The sequence below is a fragment of the Panthera tigris genome, chromosome B4, assembly GCF_018350195.1.
Source record: "Panthera tigris isolate Pti1 chromosome B4, P.tigris_Pti1_mat1.1, whole genome shotgun sequence".
Taxonomy (NCBI): Eukaryota; Metazoa; Chordata; class Mammalia; order Carnivora; family Felidae; genus Panthera; species Panthera tigris.
In genome coordinates this window covers 34176071-34189628 of record NC_056666.1, presented here as the reverse complement: position 1 = coordinate 34189628, position 13558 = coordinate 34176071, and the positions used below count along the sequence as shown (strand labels likewise).

The 13558-nt window shown below is 38.5% G+C and overlaps 1 protein-coding gene across 7 annotated transcripts in view; it reads left to right on the top strand.

Annotated features, from left to right (window-relative positions):
- The window catches only part of BCL2L13 (BCL2 like 13), a 95468-nt gene that overhangs the window by 19028 nt on the left and 62882 nt on the right, over positions 1–13558 (top strand). The window lies entirely within an intron of this gene.

Here is a 13558-nt window from a genome sequence, read left to right as displayed (position 1 = left end):
AGACACAGAATCCGAAGCAGGTTCCAGGCTCTGAGCTGTCAGCACAGAGCCAGATGTGGGGCTTGAAACCATGAGCTGTGAGATCATGACCTGAGCTAAAGTTGGACGCTTAACTGACTGAGCCACCCAGGCGCCCATACAGTTTTGTTTTTTTTAATGTTTATTTATTTTTGAGAAAGAGAGCGAGAACTAGTGCATGTGAGTGGGAGGGGACAGAAAGAGAGGGGGACGGAGGATCTGAAGTGGGCTCTGCTCTGACAGCAGAGAGCCAGATTCAGGGCTTGACCTCAAAACTGTGAGATTATAACCTCAGCCAAAATCAGGAGTCAGTCATTTAAGTGATTGAGCCACTCAGGCACCCTGATACAGTATTTTTATTTTTTTAAAAATTTTTAATTTTAAATTAATTCTATTATATTATTAAAAATTTTTTTTAATGTTTATTTTTTGAGAGAGAGTGAAACAGAGCATGAGTGGGGGAGGGCTAGATAGAGGGAGACACAGAATCTGAAGCAGGCTCCAGGCTCCTGGCTCCCAGCTGTCAGCACAGAGCCTGATGCAGGGCTCAAACCCACAAGCCGTGAGATCATGACCTGAGCTGAAGTCGGACGCTTAACCAACTGAGCCACCCAGGTGCCCCTAATATGGTATTTTTAAAGCAACTTTATAAAATATTTAATTTAGAGAAGTGTCAAGTCTCTTTGCACAAGTCTCTTTTCACTTTTATAGTGAAATCGTAATGGGTTACTTAATTCACCAAATCACTTCAGTAGAGGTTAGTTAAGAATGCTTTTAGGGGCTCCTGGGTGGCCCATCGGTTAAGTGACTGGCTTCGACTCAGGTCATGATCTCATGGTCCATGGGTTCGAGCCCCGTGTCAAGCTCTGTGCTGATGGCTCAGAGCCTGGAGCCTGCTTCAGATTCTGTGTCTCCTTCTCTCTCTGCCCCTTCCCCGCTTGTGCTCTGTCTTACTCTGTCTCTCAAAAATAAATAAATGTAAAAAAAAATTAAAAAAGAATGCTTTTATATATTGCTTTTTTTCATTTATTTACTTTTGCTAAATCATCTAGAGTCAAACTATTGGATCAAGGAATAACAATATTTTTATAAGGAGTTTGTCATTTAAAATAAATATGTGGCTTCTAAATTGTCATACCATATAGTATAACTTTTTAAGTTTTTACACATTGTTTTAAAAACTAGTTATAACTCTGAAAGTGCTGGATTCCATTGTTTTAAGACTTAGGTATCTAGACTCAGTGAACAAATACCATAATAGACATACAGGGAATCCAACCAAGTAGTTGTGTTGATAGTGATTAAGGCATACGTTGTTAGCACACCTGAGGTAGGAATTGTATCTGGACCAGCATTTTGCTTTGGGAGGAAGATTCTGGGGATTAATTTTATGGAACACATGTGGTTTTTATACTTCAGTCTCCTAGAACTTCATAGATGCCAAAGTAGGCATCAAGACCCAGTGGATAAGAGTAAGACCATGTATTACTGCCCTAGCCTAACAAACACCAAGAATGTTACATGATAACACTGGTTCACCCTGCCTCGATCTACCAAAGGGTAATGTGATGAGCCCACTTGATGGCATTTTATGTAGTGGGTTGTACTGCAGCTGAGGTACCCAGTACTAAGGGCTTAGCACCTTTTGTAGCAAGCCAGTTACCTATTTCAGAGAGTGAGCAGTCACTTTGTGGTCATTTTGACCTATCTAGTTGTCTTCATTACTAGTTATAAAAATGGCTTAGAGTCAGAGGACAGTTAGGTCTTCAGTTTGTCATACTCAGTAAGGACATACAGGGATCCTTGGGATTCATTGCAGGCTATTGCAATCTACCCTTGAAAATTAGATGCAGTGACATTCAGTGAAATCCATTTAGTTTGTCTTGTATAACACTAGATTAAGGCTATTTTTCTTTTTAATTTTTTTAAACATTTATTCATTTTTGAGAGACAGAACGTGAGTGGGGGAGGGGCAGAGAGAGAGAGGGAGGAGACACAGAATCTGAAGCAGGCTCCAGGCTCCAAGCTGTCATCACAGAGCCCAACGCAGGGCCCGAATTTATGGATGGCGAGATCGTGACCTGAGCTGAAGTCGGTCACCTAACCGGCTGAGCCACCAAGGTGCCCCTAGATTAAGGCTATTCTGAACAGGATCCCAATTAGCAGGATGAAGGCATTCTGCAATGTGGATCTCAGCTATCCACCTCAGGATCCCAGATTCAGCCAAGTGAGTAAGTCTCAGAAGGGACTAGTAGGTGTCTTCAGAGTTCAGATTAGTTTCCTTTCCTTAGCATGTATGGCTTGTTCCACTTAACCAGTAGTATTAATCCAACTCAGTAGGAGGTATTGGCTAGAATGTAGTCCAAGGCCAGTCTTCTACCCATTATAATCCATGCAAGGACATTTAGACCTATCTGCTGATGTGCTAGGGCTCGTGCCATTGCATTGGCTGTGGTAGCTAGGTTAAGGACAGTTGACTGACCATTTTATTAAATTAATTAATTCATTTTTAAATTTACATCCAACTTAGTTAACATATGGTATAATAATGATTTCAGGAGTAGAATTTAGTGATTCATCACTTACATAAAACACCCAGTGCTCATCCCAACAAGTGTCCTCTTTAATTACCTTTGCCCATTTAGCACATCCCCCCACCCAAAATCCCTCCAGCAACCCTCAGTTTATTCTTTGTATTTAAGAGTCTCTTATGGTTTGTTCTTCTCCCTGTTTTTGTATTATTTTTGCTTCTCTTCCCTTATGTTCATCTGTTTTGTATCTTAAATTCCATATATGAGTGAAATCATATTGTATTTGTCTTTCTCTGACTAATTTCACTTAGCATAATACACTCTAGTTCCATCTACATTTTTGCAAATGGCAAGATTTCATTTTTTTTGATTGCCGAGTAATATTCCATTGTATGGCTATGCCATGTCTTCTTTTTTTTTTTTTAACGTTTATTTATTTTTGAGACAGAGAGAGACAGAGCATGAACAGGGGAGGGTCAGAGAGAGAGGGAGACACAGAATCGGAAATAGGCTCCAGGCTCTGAGCTGTCAGCACAGAGCCTGACGCGGGGCTTGAACTCACGGACCGTGAGGTCATGACCTGAGCCGAAGTCGGACACTTAACCGACTGAGCCACCCAGGCGCCCCTGCTATGTCTTCTTTATCCATTCATCAGTCAGTGGACATTTGGGCTCTTTCTGTACTTTGGCTATTGCTGGTAGTGCTGCCATAAGCACTGGGGTGCATGTGCTCCTTCGAATCAGCATTTTTGTATCCTTTGGATAAATACCTCGCAGTGCAATTGCTGGGTCTTAGGGTAGTTCTATTTTTAATTTTTTGAGGAACTTCCATACTATTTTCCAGAGTGGCTGCACCAGTTTGCATTCCTACCAGTGCAAAAGGGTTCCTTTTTCTCTACATCCTCGCCAACATCTGTTGTTGCCTGAGTTGTTAATTTTAGCCATTCTGACAGGTATGAGGTGGTATCTCATTGTGGTTTTGATTTGTATATCCCTGATGATGAGTGATGTTGAGCATCTTTCCATGCGTCTAAGCCATCTGTATGTCTTCTTTGGAAAAATGTCCATTCGTGTCTTTTGCCCATTTCTTCACTAGATTATTTGTCTTTTTTTGGGGGGGGTGTTGAGTTTGAAAAGTTCTTTATAGATTCTGGATACTAACCCTTTATCTGTCATTTGCCACTATCTTCTCCCATTCTGTCAGTTGCCTTTTAGTTTGACGAATTGTTTTCTTTGCTGTATAGAAGCTTTTTATCTTGATGAGGTCCCGACAGTTAGTTTTTGCTTTTGTTTCCCTCGCCTCCTCCTCTGGAGACATGTCAAGTAAGAAGTTGCTGCGGCTAAGGTCAAAGAGGTTGTTGTCTGCTTTCTTCTTTAGGATTTTGATGGCTTCCTGTCTTACATGTAGGTCTTTTATCCATTTTGAGTTTATTTTTGTGTATGGTGTAAGAAAGTGGTCCAGGTTCAATTCTTCTACATATCACTGTCCATTTTTCCCAGCACCATTTGCTGAAGAGACTGTCTTTTTTCCATTGGATATTCTTTCCTGCTTTGTTGAAGTTTAGTTGGCCATATGTTTGTGGGTCAATTTCTGGGTTCTCTATTTTGTTCCATTGATCTATGTATTTTTGTGCCAGTACCATACTGTCTTGATGATTACCGCTTTGTAATACAGCTTGAAGTCTGGAATTGTGATACCTCCAGCTTTGGTTTTCTTTTTCAGGATTACTTTGGCTATTCAGGGTCTTTTCTGGTTCCATACAAATTTTAGGAATGTTTGTTCTAGCTCTGTGAAGAAAGCTGGGGTTATTTTGATAGGGATTGCATAGAATATGTAGATTGCTTTAGGTAGTATCTACCAGGTTACGGATTGTTACTTGTGGGGCATGAACTCCATTATCAGGGAACAATACTTGCTCTGTTGTATGGAACCAGGAGTGAGTGTATCTCTCTGTAGGACAGACTTCTTTCCCTGGGGACCCAACAAGGAGAATGTAGTCCAAGGGATAGTGTCACTGACTCTTAGGAACATTGTCTAGGGCAGTGTTGGCAAACGGTAGGCCTTGTAATTTTAGATTCAGTTATTAAGAAACATTTTTACATCTGCAGTGAAAGGTAATTTCTATAGCTATTTGTTATTTGATAATAGTGGTTGGGCGTGGCTCTTCTTGTTCAGAAAAATTTCAGTCTCATTCTTGAGCTCAAAAAATTGCAGTGAAACACTTCCACTGCTTAGCATTGAACTGCTGTGTGGTAGGGTAGGTCAGGACATTCAGCTTCTATTTCTGACAAAAATTCATGAAACTGACAGTAATTAAGTCCACAACAGCAAATGAAGTTCACTGTTGAAACTCCCGGTTCATTAACATGAGATAGATTCTGATATTTTCCGGAGTACCTACTGATGAACACTACTGTGAATAACCATAGGTTTTAAATACTTTACATTTTCATAATCTGTCAAACTAATTTTGTCAAACTAATAAGACTTTTTCCGCTCCACGCATATTTTGCCATTATCAGTAACATATCTTAGCATTGTATTGTATCTTACTACAATACTTTGCATTGTAGTGAATTAGTGTTTTCTCAATTTCTTTGAAAATATTCTCACCCATAATTATTTTGTGTAGGCTATGCCAGTTCTTTAGTCACTTCAAACTCAGCATTGACTCCTTGAATAAACAACAGCTGAACAGTTTCAGACAACTGTCAGTGCATCAAGAGCCAAAGAAAACCACTCAAAATTGTTTGCCTTGTATTTCAATTGACTGTTGATGTTGTTCCTATTGTCCCCAACTCCTTGAGCAACTATTCTCTCCAAAAGGCTAATCTTGAACTTATGTCTTTCTGACATACTTCTTCAGCTGCTTCAGGAGAATACAGCTTAATTAACTCAACATCTGGAAATGGCTTTCCTTGTTGGATTAACCACTGAGCCACTTAGAAACTTACTTTGGGTGCAGCCTCATTTTCATTTTTATGAAATTCATAAAAATTTTAATTTTAATTTTATTGAATTCATAAAAATAGGAATTTTATGAAAATTTCATTTTTCATGTTTTATTTCATTATTTTTATGAAGACATTGTACAATGAAAAGTTCCATTTTATATTCTTTTCTTTTTTTTTTTTTTGAGAAAGAGAGTAGGGAAGGGGTAGAGGGAGGGAGAGAGAGAGAGAGAGAGAGAAGGAGAGAGAGAGAGAATCTCAAGTGGATTCCATGCCGAGCAGGGAGCCTGATGCAGGACTCAATCCTACAACCGTGAGATCATGACCTGAGCCGAAATTGAGAGATGCCAGCTCAACTAATTGAGCCACCCAGGTGCCCCTCCATTTTAAATTAAAAATTTTCCATTTAAAATTTTCTAATATTCCTGACTTGCTTTCCTGTGAGTTGGGAATACTCTGATGGTGCTATTTTATTTTATTTTTTTGATGAGTGCTTTATAGTCTGGTAATATCAGTGTATGTGGTGTGCTTCTAGCACAGCTATAATGCCACTGCATAATAAGCACAATACTTTGCCGCCTAATTTGATAACAAGGTAATGTATATTCCATTGTGCCTTAAGAGTAAGTAGGATATTCAAAGCCCACTTTTCTATTTGTTTTGTTTTGACATGATGGGTATGCACAGGTAAAATAAAAGTTGTGGTATGGCAGTATGCATGGTGATTGAAATGCTGTGTAGTTATAACTGTCACTGCAATATGTAGTGTGCTGAGCAACAGTGTGAAGCTGTGAGAGCGCCACACACAGGCTTTGGTGCAACCATTCATTGCCACTGTTGTAGCATGAAACAACTGGCTGTATTCCAGTTAAATTTTACTTGTAGGCACTTTAATTTTTATGTCATGAAATAGTAATCTTTTTATTTTTTTCAATCATTTAAAAATGGCCTGTAGAAAAACATGCAGTGGGCCAGATTTGGCCCATGGGTTATAGTTTGCTGACACTTGTTATCAGTGCAGGGAACCTTATTTTACTCATTACTGTTGAAGAGTGCATTCCATTTATGCACAAAACTAAATGATGTTAGTGTTAAGTCCAAGTCTGTCTCCTTGTCACTTCCAATCTTTAATTGTATTTCTTTTCTTATTAAAATGTTTTTAATATATGTGAAAGTATTTGGAAAAGTAAAAGAATAAAAGGCAGTAAGAAAAAAAAATCCTATAATCCAGTAATTAAAATAAGATTTTTTTCTCTACTTATATAGGAACATGTAAATTTGAATTTATGGTTTATAAAAATGAGGTAATACCTGTGCCATTTGATAACATTTTAAAAATTAACAACATATTTGAACATCTATCCATGTCAGTAATTAAATATCTGTAGTCTCCTGCTGTGGGACATGTCTTCTTTGGAATGGGTGAATGACAGTCCTTCAGTTAGCCCACAAATTCCTTAAAACTTGTCTTTTTCAGTTTCTAGTTTCATTTACTTTTCTAAAACCTTCTTCTGATTAGTGATAGCCTGATAGGTCTAGAAAAATACTAATTAATAGAACTTTGGGCAGTTATGAGCATGTTGTGTATGTGCCCTGTCCAATATTGTAGTCACAAGTCATATGAGATAGTTGAATGCTTGAAGTATGACTAGTATGAAGTGTGACTAAGGAACTGAATTTTTAATTTTATTTAATTTTTATTTAAACTTAAAAAGTTGCATGTGGCTAGTGACTAGTGTAATATTAGACACTCAGGTCTAGAACTCAGGTTTTTATTTTCCCTTCTAAGCCAACCCCTGTTTTTACAATAATTTGTTCACAATACCACCTGCTACCCAGACTTGAAACATAGGAGTCATCCTTTAGCTTTTTTCTCTGCCTCCTGCCCTCTCCCTTCCTCCCTCCTTTCCTTCTTTCCTTCCTTTCTTTTTTAGTAAGCTCTACACCCAACACGGGGCTGGAACTCACTACCCTGAGATTAAGAGTCACATGCTCTACTGACAGAGTCAGCCAGGCACCTCTCCTGCCCTCTTTCTTTGTCAGCTGTTACTAACTGTCCCAATTTTGTGCTGATTCTCCCATTATCCTACAGGTCCTGCCTCAAGTTATTGCAAATATATCCTGATTTTTCTCCTTCATGTTATGTCTTCTCCATTATTCATTTTGCATGCTACAAGCCCATATTGAGCTTCCTCACATTGCCCCTTACATTGGGAACCCACAGTTGCTCCCTTTCCCTTAAGGCTACTTTATAAAACTTTCATTGGTTTCTATGATTTGGTCATCACCTATTACATCTTATGTCTCTTACTGTCTTATTTGTTTATTTAATTTTATTTGAGAGAGAGAGAGAGTGTGCGAGTGTGGGAGAGGGGCAAAAGGGGAGAGAGAGAGAGAGAGAGAATCCTAAGCAGGCTCCATGCTCAGCACGGAGCCTGATGTGGGGCTCGATCCCACAAGCCCAGGATCATGACCTCAACTGAAATCAAGAGTCAGAGGCTAACCAACTGAGCCACCCAGGTGCTTTATTTATTTATTTATTTATTTATTTATTTATTTATTTATTTATTTATAAGATTTTATTTGGAAATAATCTCTACGTCCAACGTATGGCTTAAACTCACAACCTTGAAATCAAGAGTCTCGTGCTGAACTGACTGAGCTAGCCAGGTGCCCCTGTGTGGTATTTTAAAGAAACCATGCTTGGGACACCTGGGTGACTCAGTTGGTTAAACGTCTGACTTCGGCTCAGGTCATGATTTCAGGGTTCGTGGGTTTGAGCCTCATGTCAGGCTCTGTACTGACATCTCAGAACCTGGAGCCTGCTTCGGATTCTGTGCCTCCCTCTCTTTCTGTCCCTCCCCCCCCCCCCCCCCCCCCCCCCCCCGCTCATTCTCTCTCTCCCTCTCTCTCTCTCTTTCAAAAATAAATAAACTTAAAAAAATAAATAAACAAACTATGCTTATTCCTGTCTGGATTTTTTCACTCAAACTGAGCTGCTCTGGAAGGGTAGTTTCCTGTGATAGTGATTACTAATGTTCACCCGTATCTTATTCTTATCTCCTTGCTAGACCCAGGGAAAAATTGCATTTAGGCAGAGCCATATGGACTAGTCCTAGCCAAAGGAATTTGAGTAGTATGATTTGTGTCACTTCTAGGCTGTAGCATTTAAGAACCAATATGCCTTTTTCCCTTGCTTTGTGGGGGTGTGTGGGTGTAGGAGAGATCATATGTTCCAAATGGCATTGTTATAGTAGGGCAGAGCCACCAGCAATAAGGGTTGCTAAGTGACTACATGGAGCATGTCTTCTAGTTCCCTAAGTTAGATATGTAACATGGGAGGGAGAGAGTGGACTTTTGAGTTAAGTTGCTGAAATTTCTGGCTTCATTTATTACATAGCACAGACTAGCCTGTCCTAATTAACATGTTTCCCAAATATACATATTAGGTTAACCAAGTGTCCAGTTTGCCCAGGATTGAAAATTGGGAAGGTCCTGGACCAACTGGGATCCTAATACATACACACTTCCCCACCTATTCAAATTCCACTTGTTTATGTTATTTCCCATTTAAAAAAATTTTATTTACTTAAAAAAAATTTTTTTTTTTTAATTTTAGAGAGTGTGTGCAAGTGGGGGAAAGGGATGGTGGGAAAGAGAGAGAGATTCTTAAGCAGGTTCCACACTGAGCATTGGATTGACACAGGGCTCTATCCCATGACCCTGGGATCATGATCTGAACCGAAATCAAGAGTCGGACGCTCAACTGACTGAGCCACACAAGCGCCCCTATTTTTCAATTGTAACAGACTCCATACTCAACAAAACCCAGGATTTTTCACCTCCTGTGGTTGACTAAATTTGTAAGGACTCTAACGATTACATGTGCCTGTATTGGTCAGTTCTTTTTCATGCTTGAGCATAGAATTTTTTCCAACTGAGCACTGTAGGATTTGAGGAGTTTACCTGCTTTACTGTTTTTGTTTCATTTTGTTTTTGAAACTTGGTTGTTATTATTGTATTATTTTCTTGTAAGCCTGAGTACAGAGTATTTATACTTAAATTTAAAAATATGCAGGCTAACTTTTTAGAGGAAAAAATTAAGTTCTTGTTGCTGTCTTTGCTGCTTTGCTATCCTATTTGTTATCTAAAACGTGATGTATGGTTTACTCTCATGACATGCTATTATACATAGGGTCTGCTGTAGCATCCATTGGTATAATGTGAGTAAGGTAGGGTTGGTTTCAAGTTCATAAAGCAGTTAAGGGTGAGAAGGAGAGGCTAAGGGAAGTGACCCAATTCATGACCCAAGATTTCTGTTACATTGAACGTTTTTCATTTTTTCCTGACTCATGTGCTGGTTATAGACTTTTCCATAAATAGTTAACTCTACATTTTTCCAGAACTAGCCAACTCTTTCAGTGTTAGTTTGTGCTGAATATAGTTAACCCTGTTCTGAATTATGTATTCTGACTGGTAGAAGTCCTGCTGACTTTGTATTTGATGTCAAATAATAATTTCTGTTATACACAATTTTGTGATTATTATTATAGAGAACTTTGATGCTGAAGTAATTAGCATGGATTTATTAATAAGACATTTCTTTCTTAGGTTAGAAAGGAAAGTAAGTTCCTGTATCTTAATTAGTTATGTGACTATCAAACACATGTAGTTGTGATACTGGTTTGTTATTCATCCAACCATTAAACAGTAACTTCCCATTTTCCCCTCTTCCTTTCAGCCCCAGGCAACCACTATTCTACTGCATGTCTCTATGAATTTAACTATTCTAGGCATCTCATTTGAGTGCAGTCAAACATTTATCCTTTTGTGTCTGATTTATTTCACTTAGCATAATGTCTTCAGGGTTCATCCATTCTGTTGCATGTGTCAGAATTTCCTTCTTTTTATTTTTAAGTAATCTCTAAGCTCAACCCGGGGCTTGAACTCATGACCCTGAGATCAAGAGTTGTATGCTTTACTGACTGAGACAGCTGGCACCCCTCATTCCTTTTTTTTTTTTTTTTTTTTAAGAAAAACTTTTTAAACTGTAAAATTTTTCTTTAATTTTTATTTTTTAGAGAGAGAGAGTGCACAAGCAGGGGAGTGGGGCAGAGGGAAAGAGAGAGGGAATCTTAAGTGGGCTCCATGCTCACCTCAGAGTCAGACATGGGGCTCAACCCCATGACCCTGGGATCATGATGTGACCTGAAATCAAGGGTCGGATGCTCTACTACCCAGGCGCGCTTCATTCCTTTTTTTAAAGCTGAATAATATTCTAATGTATGCATGTAGCATATTTTGCTTATGCATTCACCTGTTGATTGACATTTGGGTTATTTCTCCCTTTTGGCTATTGTGAATAATGCTATCAACATTGGTGTTACAAATATCTATTTGAGTCTCTGCTTTCAGGTATTTTTTGGTATATGCTCAGGTATAGATTTGCTGGATCACATGGTAATTCTGTTTAATTTTCTGAGGAACTGCCTTACTTTTTTCCACAGTAGCTGTATCATTTTATATTCCCATCAGTAATACACAGGGGTTCCAATTTCTCCACATCCTCACCAATACTTGTTTTCTGGGTTTGTTTTTGTTTTTTGTTGTTTTTGTTTTGTTTTTTTTATAATAGCCATCCTAATGGGTGTGAAGTGTGGTGTCTCATTGTGGTAGCTCATTTCTTTTATTGCTGAATAATACTCCATTGTATGGATATACCATAGTTTATTTCTCCATTCACCTGTTGAAGAACATTTTCATTGCTTCCAAGTTTTGACAGTTACGAATAAAACTATTTTAAACATTCATATGCAAGTTTTGTGTAGATGTAAGTTTTCACCTCATTTGGGTAAATACCAAGAAGCATGATTGCTAGATCATATGGTAAGAGTATACGTAGTTTTGTAACAAACTACCAAGCTGTCTTCCACAGTAGTTGTATCATTTTGCATTTCCACCAGCAATGAATGGAGGTTCCCCTTTCTAAATTCTACATCTTTGCCAAACTTGCTACTATTGCTATTTAAAAAATTTTATTTTAATTTATTTGAGAGAGACAGAGTGCGTGGGGGAGAGGGACAGAAGGAGAGAGACACAGAGAGAGAGAGAGAATCTCAAGCAGGCTCCATGCTTAGCACAGAGCTTGATGTACGGTTCAATCCCATAATCCTAGATCATGACCTAAGCAAAATCAAGAGTTGGATGCTTAACGGACTAATCCACCCAGGTGCCCCTATCATCGCTATTTTTGATTATAGCTACCCTGGTGGGTATGCAGTGGTATCTCACTAAGGTTTTATTTTCCCTTATTTTTTTTTAAGGTTTTTTTTTTTTTTTTTTTTTTAAAGTTTATTTATCTTGAGAGAGAGAGAGAGAGGCAGAGGGAGAGAGAGAGAATCCCAAACAGGCTCTGCACTGTCAGCACGGAGCCCAATGTGGGGCTGAAACTCATGAACCGTGAGATCTTGACCTGAGCTGACATCAAGAGTCAAATGCTTAACCAACTGAGCCACCCAGGTGTCCCTCCCTATGACTTTAATTTTCATTTCTCTAATTGCTAATGATGTTGAACATCTTTTCATGTGTTTATTGGTCATTTGTATATCTTTAGAGAAATGTCTATTAATATCCTTTGCCCATTTTTTGATTGAGTTATTTGTCTCTGTGTTATTGAGTTGTAAGGATTCTATATATATTTTAGATACCAGACCCTTATCAGATATATGATTTCCAGATATTTTCTTTCATTCTGTGGTTTGTATTGATAGTGTACTTTTTTGTAATGTTTATTTTTAAGAGAGTATGTGTGTCCACGAATGGGGGAGGGGCAGAGAGAGAGAGGTAGAGAGAGAATCCCAAGCAGGTTCCATGCTGAGTGTGGAGCCTGACCTCATAATCCTGAGATCATGACCTGAGCTGAAATCAAGAGTTGGACACTCAACCAGCTGACCGACCTAGGTGCTGTGGTATTATACTTTGATATACAAAAGTGTGTAATTTTTATGAAGACCAGTTTATCTGTGTTTGATATGTTTTTAGTGTCTAAGGAATCATTCCATAATCCAGGGCTGTGCACATTTTCACCTACGTTTCCTTTTAAGAGTTCTATAGTTTTGGGGCACCTGGGTGTCTTAGTTGGCTAAGTGTTGGACTTCAACTCAGGTCATGATCTCAGGGTTGTGGAGTCAAGATCATGACCTGAGATGAAGTACTATGCTTAACCGATTGAGCCATCCAGGAGTCCCTGAAGGTTTTTGTTTTTGTTTTTGTTTTTTAATGTTTATTTATTTTTGAGAGAGATTGCCAGGGAGGGGCAGAGAGAGAGGGAAATAGTCTCTGTGCTGTCAGTGAAGAGCCCATTGTGGGGCTCAAACCCACAAACTGAGATCATGACCTGAGCTAAAGTTGAATGCTCAAATGACTGACCCATCCAGGCACCTGATAGTTTTAGCTTTTAAATTTAGATCTTTGATGGGTGCCTGGCTGGCTTGGTTGGTGGAGGGTGTGACTCTTAATCCTGGGGTTATGGGTTTGAGTCCTACGTGGTGTGTAGAGATTACTTTAAAAAAAATTAAAATCTTCAAAAAAATTTAGATCTTTGATCCGTTTTGAATTAATTTTTGTATTTGCTGTGAAGTAGGGGTACAGATTCATTATTTTGCATGGGAAAATCTAGTTTTCCCAGCACTATTTGTTGAAAAGGTTCTTCTTCTGTTGAATGGTCTTCAAACCCTTCTCAAAAATCAGTTGACCTTAAATATATGTATTTATTTCTGGACCCTTAATTAGGTTCCATTGCTCTATTTGTCCTTATTCCATAACCACACTGTCTTGATTACTGTAGCTTTATTTATAGTAAGTTTTGAAATTGTGAAGTTTGAGTCCTCCAACTTCATTCTTTTTCAAAATTGTTTGGACTGTTTTGTGTCTGTTGGAATTCGCTATGAATTTTAGGATTGTCTTGTCCATTTCTGGAAAAAGGGCAGTTGGAAATTTGTTTTTAAGATTTTATTTTTAAATAATCTCTATACCCAGAGTGGGGCTCAAACTTACAAC